This window comes from Panthera pardus, unplaced genomic scaffold (genome assembly GCF_024362965.1).
Source record: "Panthera pardus isolate Hobbes unplaced genomic scaffold, ASM2436296v1 HiC_scaffold_13, whole genome shotgun sequence".
NCBI classification, from domain to species: domain Eukaryota; kingdom Metazoa; phylum Chordata; class Mammalia; order Carnivora; family Felidae; genus Panthera; species Panthera pardus.
In genome coordinates this window covers 120,884,528-120,897,327 of record NW_026526688.1, presented here as the reverse complement: position 1 = coordinate 120,897,327, position 12,800 = coordinate 120,884,528, and positions in this window count along the sequence as shown.

Genomic DNA, 12,800 nt, shown 5'->3' with positions numbered 1-12,800 from the left:
TAGTTTCATGTACCTGTGGGCTTATAGTTTTCATCAAATATGTAAGTTTCCAGCCATTTTTTTCTCAAGTACTTTTTCTGCTTCCTACTTTTGAGAATTCCAATTACATGTATATTACTCTATTGAATATTGAATATCACTCTATATTGAAGTTGTTCATCTTATTTTTAGTGCTTTATTTTAGATGGTTTCTAGTTCTGTTTCTTCAAGTTTCCTAATCTTTTCCTCAGTAAAGCTGAATCTTTACTGACTATAGTCAATTCTCATTATCGATGGATTCTGTATTTGCAAATTCATTAGTCACTAAAATTTATTTGTAACCTCAAAAACAATCCTCATTGCACTTTCATGGTCATTTTTGGATATAAGCAAACAGCAAAAAAAAAAAATTAGTTTCGCAATGCACACATTCACGACTGAGGTGGAATGATGCAAAACTCTGCCTTCCTGTTTCAGCTCTCATACTGTAAACACGTTTTTATTCCCATTTCATTTAAAGTGACACTTCTTACATTTTTGCACTTTTTATTGGTGATTCCACCATTCAAAATGCCCCCAAGGATAGTACTGAAATGCTGTCCTGTGTTCCCAAGCACAAAAAGGTTGTGATGTGCCTTGCAGAGAAAATCTCTGATAGATGAGCTTCATTCAGGCATGACATATGGTGCTGTTGGCCTGGAATTTGATGTGATTGGTTGATGAAAATTTTATGACCAGAGTCTCATAGGAACCTGATCCCATACTTCCCCTAGGAGCAATTGTTAAGTATTTACTAATTCAGTGTTTATAACAACTATATAGATCCTAACTACCAAAATAATAAAAATCAACTGCATTGTTCATCTTAGGCATAATTTCATCTATTTGAAGTTTCCAACTCTATAAAGTTTGATTTGGGAATTTTTATATCTTCCATTTCTTTATTTAATATGTTCAATCTTCCTCCTAGCTTCCTGAACATATATGATACAGTTGTAATAACAGGTTTCCCATATTTTTTCAGCTAATTCTATCATCTGTGTCATTTCTGGGTCAGTTACTATTGGTTCTTATTTTCTCCACATATAGCTTGTATTTTCCTTCCTCTTTGCACATAGGGAACATTTTTATTAGATATAATACATTGTGAATTTTACCTCTCTGGGTCACTGATTTATTTGTGTTGCCATAGATATCCTTGAGTTCTGGGATACAGTCAAGTTACAAATATATTAGCCAGTTTGATCCTTCAGAGTCCTGCTTTAAAGCTTTGCATAGCATAGCTTAAAAGCTTAAAAAAAAAGACTTGAAAGGATCAAACTGTTTCCAAGTAACTTAGTATACTCAGAATATTCAGAATAATAATATTTTTCATCAAGCCTTAGTGTGCATGTACTTAAGGTTCTGAGCTAAATATTGTAAAGAACACAATGATCCTTGCTTTCTATGGCGTTAGATGAAAGATTCATTTTGCAACATCACTACACAAATTTAGATTATTGAAACCTGAACATTAAACTAGCCTAATCCCTTGTTTTACAAATAAAGAAAGTGACTCATAAAAATTAAATGACACTCCCAAGGTACCATTGCTGGTTATTGGCAGGGCTGGGAAGGAATCCTGGAACTAATTTCCAATGCTATTTTTCCTTCTACATAAATGCTCTTTTCACTTGGACTGTGTCTGTGTTATGTATTAGTGGGCTGCACATCTACCTGGGTAAACTGCCAAGAACATATGTCGGGGTCCCAATATAATGCAGACAAAACTAAAAGTTTACAGAGCTAAAAGAATTTCATTAGAGAGTCTAATAAAGAGAACATTCACAAAGATGTATACAAGGTCAAGAAAACCAATAAGATGTGGTGACTGCAGTTGTGGGAATCTCATAGCGCCTCTAGAGCTATGGGGCTAAAACAAAAGGACAGACCTCTACAGCAAGAGCCATAGCCATAGAAGAGAAGCCCACCATAGAAAGGAAGTCCATCTACATTTGTAGATATAGAAGAACACAGCCACTTCCTGTCCAGGAGAGATCAGGAGAATGAACACCCACCCTCTTTCTCCTCCCAATCTCTAATCTTCCATGGGGATTTCTCACTGGCCAAACCTGACAGAAGCCAGAGGGAAAAGGAGTCCATAGAAGTCAGCCACCTGGGGCAAAAAGAAGAGAAAATTAGATAATAAGTCTGAAGGAAAAAGGAGTAGACATATTATACATTTTTTTTTTTTACATAAGCATGTAAAAAAAAATCTGTAGCCACAGAAATGTCAAGGATATTGAAAATGCCAATCATTCAGTTGAGGACAGTCAAAACTGTTTTGGGAACCCTCTCTACTTTGAACATTTTCATAAGTCCTTTAACTTAATTGTTCTTTTCCATTATTTAAATACAAAAGAAATTTTTATGTTCATAATTTTCCATTAAGAAGCTATAACTAATGAAGTAAAATGACAACAGGATTCAATAGGTATTTATATTCCCAAGAGACTTACCTTTTTTTTACATTCACCGAGAAGGATCTTTTAGTTTATTAGAGTGTCTTTCTTGATAGAATTAAAAATCGATTCAGAGTGTCATCATTGAACACTCAGAACAGTCTACCTAGGTTTAGTCATTCAGATTTAAAAATGCCACTGTCTTACTGGTTTGAAATCTCAGGTTAGCACAAAGATAGAGTAAACCTGTACACTGTCTTTCAGATCCCACGGGACTCACACTCTATATCTCATAAGCTAACTGTTTTATTCCACATTTGACGTGGTATACTCTGATCAAAAATAATTTGGGGCAGAAAGAAGGCTACAGGTTGGGAGGGTTTACTTTTCCTACTTGTTCTCAGACACACTTAAAACTGAATCCGGGGCCCTACCTGCCTCATTTGGCAGAACATGTGACTCTTGCTTGATCTTGGGGTCATGAGTTCAAACCTCATGTTGGGTATAGGGACTACTTAAAAAAAAACGGAAAACTTGATGTCAGTCCTTTATAGTTTCAGAGTACAGAGTAATACATTCAAGTTTTTCAAAATAAAATTGTTGCAGGAGTATTACACAAACATCTCCTGTGTTAATTGCTTATCCCTTGGAGGCTTTTTAAATGGCTATCTCATGAATTATGCTGGCAACAGAAAGATGTTTCATTTATGAAGTTCATATAAATGATGCATTGGGAAAGAGTTTTTTGTTCTGGTTGATAAAAGTTAATCAAATGCAAGATGACACAGAGCAATTCAGCATAAATCTTCCACAGAGCACTGCTTACGCCTCCCATCTTTCAGGTAGGGAGAACATGTATCCGACTATTTTCTAAACTGTCCCAATAAATCTTTGATTAAGAGAATCATATCAAAGTCTCTGACTAATGACTTGTTTTTCAGAACTCTGCTAGTAAATATATTATAAGTGACATCTCAACTCTTCAATAGCCTGAAAACAAAGACATTTAAGCTTAAATGAGAACCACAAATGAGTCAATGGGGGAAAGGAATTACCTCGAATGCAGTTTTCTCTTGATATCAGAGAACCTGCCACAAGGCAAAGGGAAAGAAATACAGCAAGTTCAGGTTCTACAATGCTCTCAAACTACTAGATTTCAGTTACTTGAAGACCTTGGTTAAATAACCGATTTATTAGCTGTAATGCCTATAAGATCAGTGGCAAAAACTATTACTATTTCAGGTACAGTCCGAAGTCTGAGACTAAGCACTAGTTTCAAGAGTAACTTTCTCTTCCTCAATTTACAATACTCCAAAGAAAATTTAAGCTCTCTGGGTAGAAGTAGCTTAATGAAAGAGAGCAAATGACTACTGTTTGAGGGCAGTAATATTTACCTCTACACACCAGTTTATGCCCAGACAAGTGGGCCTTGGCCATAATTTTGTGCCTGACCAGGTGATATCAAATTATTCACGTCTTAAAAGCTGCTTAATGGGTAATTTGACATAATGTGTGCCCTTTCACATATGACCGTATGAATTGAACTAGGCCCATGATGTTGAGAGAGAAATTTTGATATCTACTTCTTAGCATTTTGATTTTTTTGAACTAGAAACCTATATGACTACTGCTTGTCACAATGCCTGGCAATCAAGACCTATGTATCCATTTCCTTTTCCTCCCCTCCGCTATTCCTATGCTGGGTGTGTGTGTATTTTTTTTAATGTTTATTTATTTTTGAGAGAGACAGGGACGGAGCGTGAGTGGGGGAGGGGCAGAGACAGAGGGAGACACAGAATCCGAAGCAGGCTTCAGGCTCTGAGCTGTCAGCACAGAGCCCAACGGGGGGCTCGAACTCACAAACCGTGAGATCGTGACGTGACTGAAAGTCAGACGCTTAACCGACTGAACCACCCAGGTGCCCCGTGTGTGTATTATAGTAACTACCACTTATCAAAGGTTTTCTGTGTACTTACGATTTATTTCTCATCTGCTATATTGAAGCCATACAACATGTGTTTGGGCTGGGTACCAGTCATGCTATTGATGAGGAAACTAAGATTTAGAGAGCTTAAGGAACCTAACTGAGGTCACACTATCTGTAAGTGACTGATCCAGAATCTGGACTTCATTTCATCTAAATTTGAAACCCATGTTCTTTCCATTGCTTATTTCTTACTAAATTGTTAAAGGTACTAGGTGTGAAGATTTCTGATTCTGGATATAACAAAGTGAAGCAATTAGGATTTTCACCTATAAGACTGAAATTCAGGGGAATCAATCAAATGCCTATTTTAAAAACCTGAAAATTTCAGAAACACGATAGTATTCCCTTAGATTTATTTTTTTTCTCCTGAATTCTGATGGAAATAGACTGTGTGCAATTATAAATCCTAAACTGTGGATTCAAAAAAGATGGCCCCAGGGGCACCTGGGTGGCTCAGTTGGTTAAGCATCAGACTTCGGCTCAGGTCACGATCCCGCACTCCGTGAGTTCGAGCCCCACATAGGGCTCTGTGCTGCAGCTTGGAGCCTGGAGCCTGCTTCAGATTCTGTGTCTCCCCCTCTCTCTGCCCCTCTCTCGGTCATGCTCTGCCTCTGCCTCCATCTCTGTCTCTAGCTCTTAAAAATAAACAAACATTAAAACAAAAACAAACCCCAAGATGGTCCCAATATATAACTCTAGATGTCAAAAGATGTTCTTATCCAGGGCACAGTCCTACTTAACCATTGCAGCTGTTTATTTGTTCAATGTGTAAGAAAAAGATTAACAAAATATTAAATCTTCTCAGCAACCGTACTTTGTTTTTAAGCCACTTTTCCTTGCATGTAATTTATTCAACTGAGAAAAAGTACAGTGCTTTCATTTTGAGGACTAACTACAAAGAAAAGGCGCTAAAGGGTCATGATAATAAAATGAAATACCCTTATGTTTGTACTGCACGGTTTGACTGCGGAATAAAAAGGCAAATAACATTACTTATCTATCGTATTTACAGTGGTTCTATTTATCTTTAAAAAGCAGGATAACATTTCTCCACTTTTCTCTCTCCCATTGCATTTAATTAAAATGCGATCTTTTCTAAATTGACTGAGTCACTTGGCTCTGCTGTGTGGATTTCAGGCTCCACGCATAAATTCTCGACCAGATTTCCATTTGGGGAGGATTAACCATTTTGCAATCTAATTTCCTTCCAGCAGAATGCCTCTGGTCCTTTGTCAATATTCGGGGTGGGAGGGAGGAAGATCTCCAAAGCTCTAGTGCTTTCCATACAAATGAACTCTCGGGTTAATCTTCTTGATTACTTCCTCCTCCCCACCTCCACCACCCCTACCAGGAGAGTTTGCACATGGGCAATTTCTCTTCAGATGGATAAGGATTGCGTACTCTCATCCCCAGTGAGTCCAGCCTTTGTCACACATAGCTTATGCCAGATTGCATCAGACAAATTCAAATCTTTTGGCCAGAATTGTAGTCTAAGGGATGTTTTGTTGGACAAGAATCTGGGCTAGTGATTTAAAATTTCAATCTCATCTCTTTCAGGTGCCATGACTATTAGTGTTGGGAAACTTTTAGAGATCATTTAGTTCAATGTGCTCATTTTTTTTAAGCAACAACACTAAAAATCCAGATAGGTAGAATTAAAAGGTCATACGTGGTTTAATGGCAAAACCTGGATCACAGTCCTTATAAGACATGTCCAATAATTTCTCTACATAACACTGCTGCCACCTACACAAGACTTTTCTCATTAAAAAAAAATTCTATTCTGGGGCGCCTGGGTGGCTCAGTCGGTTAAGCGTCCGACTTCAGTTCAGGTCATGATCTCACAGTTTGTGGGTTCGAGCCCCACGTTGGGCTCTGTGCTGACAGTCTGGATCCTGCTTTGGATTCCGCGTCTCCCTCTCTCTCTGCCACTCCGCCGCTCACACACACTTTCTGTCTCTGTCTCTAAAATGTAAATAAACATTAAAAAGTTTTAAAAAATTATATTCAATTTTAATCCACTGAGGTAAGTTAACTGAGCAATTATTCCTGTATTTCATCTCTACTAAAACACGTTTTTCTCCTTTTTAATACCTCTAAAATAGTGATGAGTGTTAGAAGCAATGGTGTCTTCATGCTGCTGGCAGCCTGGTGTCCATAAAGGTGTAAATGTCACTACCTATTCATATACAAACTTGGTTGATATTCTGGTGACGTAACTGGAAAATTACAATCCCTTGACATTTTATTGAAAAAGTTCTGGGGGGGGCGGCCTTTGTGGCTCAGTTAAGTGTCCGACTCTTGGTTTTGACTCAGGTCATGATCTCACGGATACCTGAGTTTGAGCCCCACATCCCTGCTTGGGATTCTCTCTCTCCCTCTCTCTCTGCCTCTCTCTCTCTCTCTCTCTCTCTCTCTCTCTCACTCTTTCAAAATAAATAAATAAAGCCTTAAAAAAATAGAAAAATCTCTGTAAGAATTTTTGAGGAATTAATATAAGACTAAGTCGTTGAGTTTTGTTGACTTTCTCTGGCAATATCAAGAAATATATAGCATCAAAACTTGCAAGATGGGTATGTGCAGCTTGAAAGAAAATGTTCCAAACAACAGTGAAATGATCTTATTTTTTTTAATTTTTTTAACGTTTATTTATTTTTGAGACAGAGAGAGACAGAGCATGAACAGGGGAGGGGCAGAGAGAGAGGGAGACACAGAATGGGAAGCAGGCTCCAGGCTCTGAGCCATCAGCCCAGAGCCCGACGTGGGGCTCGAACTCACGGACCGCGAGATCGTGACCTGAGCTGAAGTCGGACGCTTAACCGACTGAGCCACCCAGGCGCCCCAACAGTGAAATGATCTTAAAAGAACTGCTACATCAACATTGCTCTCAAAAGCACAGAGAACCACACTGTGGGAAAGCACAGGCCTCAACAAGTGAATCGAGAAATGATTCAAAATAGTCAGAAACTGTGAGGCTTTAGGAATATCTTAACTAAATATATTTAGCTTATATATTCCATTTTATTTATGTATGAGGGTGCTATATAACCAAGTCATTGAAAATAAATTTAAAAGTTACTTTCAATAAATTTAAAATAGAAATTGAAATTACTGTCCAATTTTCAGTGTTTTCTTTTTTAGTGGTAAGTAGAATAATAATGCATCTTACAATTAATGGCAACTTGGATATAATAAAATATATAGATATGTTTGCTTTTGTGTTGAGTAGTTTATTGACTAGAGAAAAGATCTAAGTAATATTCTCCATCTTGAGGAACTTCCTAATCAAGAAAGATAAATCCAAACTAAGAAACACTCAAGAAACCAAAACAGAATATACCAAGAAATAAATTCTGTAATAGAGGTTGTGTATGTGTTATTCAGCTGAGTCCATTTTGAGGGCTGGTGTCCTAATGCGGGAAATAAGTTACCAGCAGGGCCATAAAGCTTGCATTGGGTTTGGATAGGAGAAGGGAATATTGGAGGAGAAAAAATAAATTCTCCTTGCCAGTTGGGTCAACCAAATTGGCCAACAGATGATGGATTAAATAGTGCTGCTGTACATCATTGTGCAATTCATATGGTGCACAAAGGTCTCCAACTGAGGGATGGGGAGGGGGGGGGGGGCAAAATCTAACCGTTACCAGCTTATACAGCAAAGCATTCCAGCAGGGAAATGAAATATTTTGACGAAAGCTGTGCCTTTATGCAACTGATCCATCCTAAAAGGGCACCTTTTTGCACTTCCCACAAAAGTGTGCTAGTGGAGGCCAAGGATGACGCATGTTACAGCCAGTGACTTTCCCATTCATCAGGGGAAAGCATTGCAAAGGTGGGTAGAACCTGATCAATGGCTTGACAGCAGAAAGATGCACTGCATATTTACAGGATAATAAAAATGTTCTTATTGGGAAATAGAAAGGACTAAGATTGGATAGGAAAATAGGGTTACATTACAGAGGAGTTTGAAGATCAACTCCCTGAGAAAACTGGATAAATACTTGAAAGTAAAGGCTGTGATTCATTACTAGGAATAATTATTTGTCCTGTAAGTGAAGTGTCTTGTAAATGTTGTCTGATCAGAACTGGCACAGCCATGGTAGTCTGCGGATGGATACATGGGAGAAAAAAGTAGGCAATTCTTATCTCTTTGAGCCAGGTCTAGTGGACAATAGGAAGCATTTTAGATTTTGAGTATGGGAATTACAATGCTTACAGAAAAAGGATATCACAACATGGGGTGGTAAGTAGTAAAGGAAAGGGCAAAGTGAATTTGGAAGATAAATAAAGATATAGTTCCTTTTTTTTTTTTTTTTGAGAGACAGTGTGTGTGTGTGTGTGTGTGTGTGTGTGTGTGTGTGTGTGCCCTCATGGGGGAGGGGCAGAGGGAGAGAGAATCCCAAGCAGGCTCCATACCCAATGCAGAGCCTTACATGGAGCTCAATCTTATGACCAGAAGATGATGACCTGAGCCAAAATCAAGAGTTGGACGCTTAACCAACTGAGTCACCCAAGCGCCCCAACAAGGATGTAGTTCTGAGCCGAGCATGTGACCAAGGCACAGGCAGACAACTGAGGAGAAAAGATAAGGATACATAATGATTCCCATGTATCCATTCTGGGTGACTGAAAAATCACAGTATCACTGATAAAGAAATGAGAGAAATCAGACAGGTTGCTGAGGAATTAAGAAAGACTATTTACTAATATAGAAACGCCTCATGAGTAAGAGTTTCAAAGGTCTATGAAAAAAAAAATCCTTCAATCTCTAGATGATTAATTCTTAAAAGAAAACAAAACAGAAAAGCAGTATTATTTTTTATAAAAGAAACCAAGAAGCTCAGGATGGCCAGAGGAAATGTTGCTGATTAGCCTAAACAGAATAACCATTTCATAAATGTTAAAGAAATGAGAAATAAAAATGTAAACCATTGGTTCACCGTATCTGCTCTTCCTTATGTCAAATCCTTGATTGTAGATTTGTTTTTCTCTCAAAGGAATATACTGTAATCTCAGCTTATGAATCTAGTACAGTAAAACCTTGGTTTGTGAGCATACGTAATTCGTTCCAGAAACATGCTTGTAACCCAAAGCACTTTTGTATATCAAAGTGAATTTCCCCATAAGAAATAATGGAAACTCAGATCATTTATTCCACGACCCAAAAATAGTCATATAAAAATGATTACAATACTGGAATATAATGCGAAATAATAAAGAAAATACAAAATATAAAGAAAAATAAACAAACTAACCTGCAACTTACCTCTGAAAACCTTCATGGCTGGTGTGAGGGAGACAAGACAGAGGAGGGTTACTGTGTAGGACAACGTTCGCTATCACCAATGGAATCACTGTTATTTATTGGGTAAACAGAATCTTTTTCTTTTTGTGCAACTTTAACAAGGAGCCTATCCAATGACACCCTCTTTTGCCCCCTTTCGAGGATATTGTGGAAATGGGACATTGACTTGCCCTTAAACAGATTCATCGTTTGTGATCATTGATCACATTGATCATCATTGTGATCAGTTGTGATCATGTGATATTCAGTGTCATGTACTACTCGTATTGCAAGATGTTGCTTGTTTATCAAGTTAAAATTTATTAGAAATGTTTGCTTGTCTTGTGGAACACTCACAGAACAAGCAATCCAAGGTTTTACTGTATTTTCCTAAAGTGATGGCAAGTGGTGTTTCATCTCAACGTTAAGGCAGGCAGGGGGTCGGTAGGGTCAAGCACGCTTCCAGGGACCTGGAATGGAACCACCCTGTGATGGAGGGCACATACGGGGGCCGGAAAGAGAGGTGAAGAAAAGAGAGTCAGCTGCAGGTACTGGCAGGAAGCCCAGCCTAGCAACACAGTATATGGCAGGAAAGTCAATGAGCACCGTAGCACCAGTCAATGTCAAGCCTGGAAAGTGTAGCATCAGCAGGTTTAGGGACAAGGGGAATTCCATAGGCAAGCCGGCAGCAGATGGAAGGTGTTCGAATTCCCTCAGGTGGGGAATGCGCTACCCTTAGATGAGGTATAGTGAAACTAAAGCATGACTCAAATTACAGGTATTGGGTAGGCTGAGACTCAGGCACACAGAGGTAAGAAGGGATCCGGCTGCAAGAACGGGAATAGAAGGAAAGCATCAAACTTCTGGAATAAGGCAGCTATAAACATAAACAGAAAACAGAAAGATTATACTGTTTTCAAGGAACCTATCACGTAATGGAAATTACTACCTAATAGGATCAAGCTGTTTAATCTCCTCAAGACTCCATTTCCTTGTCTGTGACATAGGCACAGTTATTCCCTCATACTAGTTCTAAGATGTATTGTTAAGTGCAAAGGAAAACCACAAAACCATATTTATTCTATGATTCCATTTATATTAAAAATCTGTATCCAAGCTTTTGTGGGAACAAATGTACACACACAAACACACAGTCACACGCACACAGGATCTGGAAGGAAACACATTCCGGGGTTATTAATGGTAACCATGGAGAAGAAAACGAGAGGGGTGCTTTCAGTTGTATTAGAAACAGTTCTGTTTCTTTAAATATTTTGCAGTATGCGGGCATTAATATATTACTTCTCAAAGAAAACAAATCTTAAAATATCTAACTCAGGGGATTATCATGAGGTTTCAACAAAATAATGTTTGTTTCCGAGGTGTGAAGCACAGGGACAGTCACAGAGCTAGATCTCCACAAATGACAGCACTGTTGTCATCGTCACTGTTGCTGCTGCCATTAGAGGGGCAAAGGAAGACATCCAAAAAATCCTTAAGAACACAGCAAAAGGAAAATAAAGGCAAAAGCACAGTTAGGAGCATAAACGAGCTATATTTAAACATCAGTGCTGAGAAGGCTGAAATGACTGACATGTGTTAAGCAGGATGGAGTCCACCTGGGAAGGTTCCATGGCGATGCAGCAGGTTGAAAAGAATTCCGAGGTCAGGAAGCGATGTGATATGCCAGCAAAGCACGGCCTCAGAATTATCAAAGTGGGTTGGAGGCGCTAAAGATCTAATGCTGCTAACATATCTAAATCCACTTTCAGGTTCAGACCATGTCAACACCTTTCGCTTCTGAGATGAAACATTCTAGCAGGCAGTGAGAGAGATCATATATAGGCCTTCCAGGGGAAAGGCGCAAGGAAGAGAGAGAAAGGTGGCTGGATGTAGAGAGGCTGCCATCTTTCCCCAGGTCTCCGGGAAGAACCAGGCCAACATTGCAGGAGGTTAGCCAACAGGAGAGGAGGTGAGTGCCTCACCGGCTATATAGCACCTTGTACAAAATACCCAGTCATGGGGTCTTTATTTCTGTGACAATACTTCAACTCCACCGTATTTCCATCTCCTCCATGGGGCCGATAGCAACCTGGGACCATGCTACCCATGACCGCCTGCTCATCAGAGAGCTTCAGGTGCTCACTAGCGTAGGCTCATTGCCAATTCTTTCTGCTTCCTAGAGCAGCTCTTCTGGGCAAGACTAATGTGGTTTTGTGGACGGCATGTTCATGTCCCCCACAAATTCACATGTTGAAACCCTAACTCCCAACGGGAAGGTACTAGGAGATGTGGCCTTTGGGAAGTGATCAAGGTAAGTATTAGTCAGGGTTTTCTAAAGAAACAGAACCAAAAAATTAAAGAGAGATGGAAAAAGAGAGAGATGGAGAGAGAGAGACAGAGAGACAAACAGACAGAGAGACAGAGAGACACAGAGAGAGAGAGAGAGAGAGAGAGAGAGAGAGATTTGTTATAGAAAATGGCTCACACAATTGTGGAGGCCAAGTCCGCAATCTGCTGTCTGGAAAACCAGGGGAGCCTGTGGTGTAATTCAGTCTGTAGTATATTTCAAAGGCCTGAGAACCAGGAGCACTGATGTCTGAGGGCAGAGGATGGACATCTCGATTCAGATGGAGAGTGAATTTGGCCTTTCTCTGCTTTTTTGTTCTATTCAGGCCCTCAAGAGATTTGATGATGTTCACTGGCATTGGTGAGACTACTCTTCTTTACTCAGTCTATCAAATGCTAGTCTCTTCCAGAATGTAATGAGCTAATCTAATTTAATGAGCTGAGTTTGTATCTGGTAAGAAGTCCTCCCTATCCCCACAGCTTTGCTAATGGGAACTGTGACCCATCCTTTTTTCCTTCCTTCCTTCCTTCCTTCCTTCCTTCCTTCCTTCCTTCCCTCCCTCCCTCCCTCCTTCCTCCCTCCTTCCTTTTCTTTCTTTCTTTCTTTCTTTCTTTCTTTCTTTCTTTCTTTCTTTCTTCTGTCTTTTAGTGAAAACCCCAAATTCTTTATAGTTCAAGCTTATTTCGAGAAGGTGCAGCATTTTTATTTGTGTTTTGGATTAGCCTTCAGTTGTATTAAAAAATGGAGGGATAAACTTGT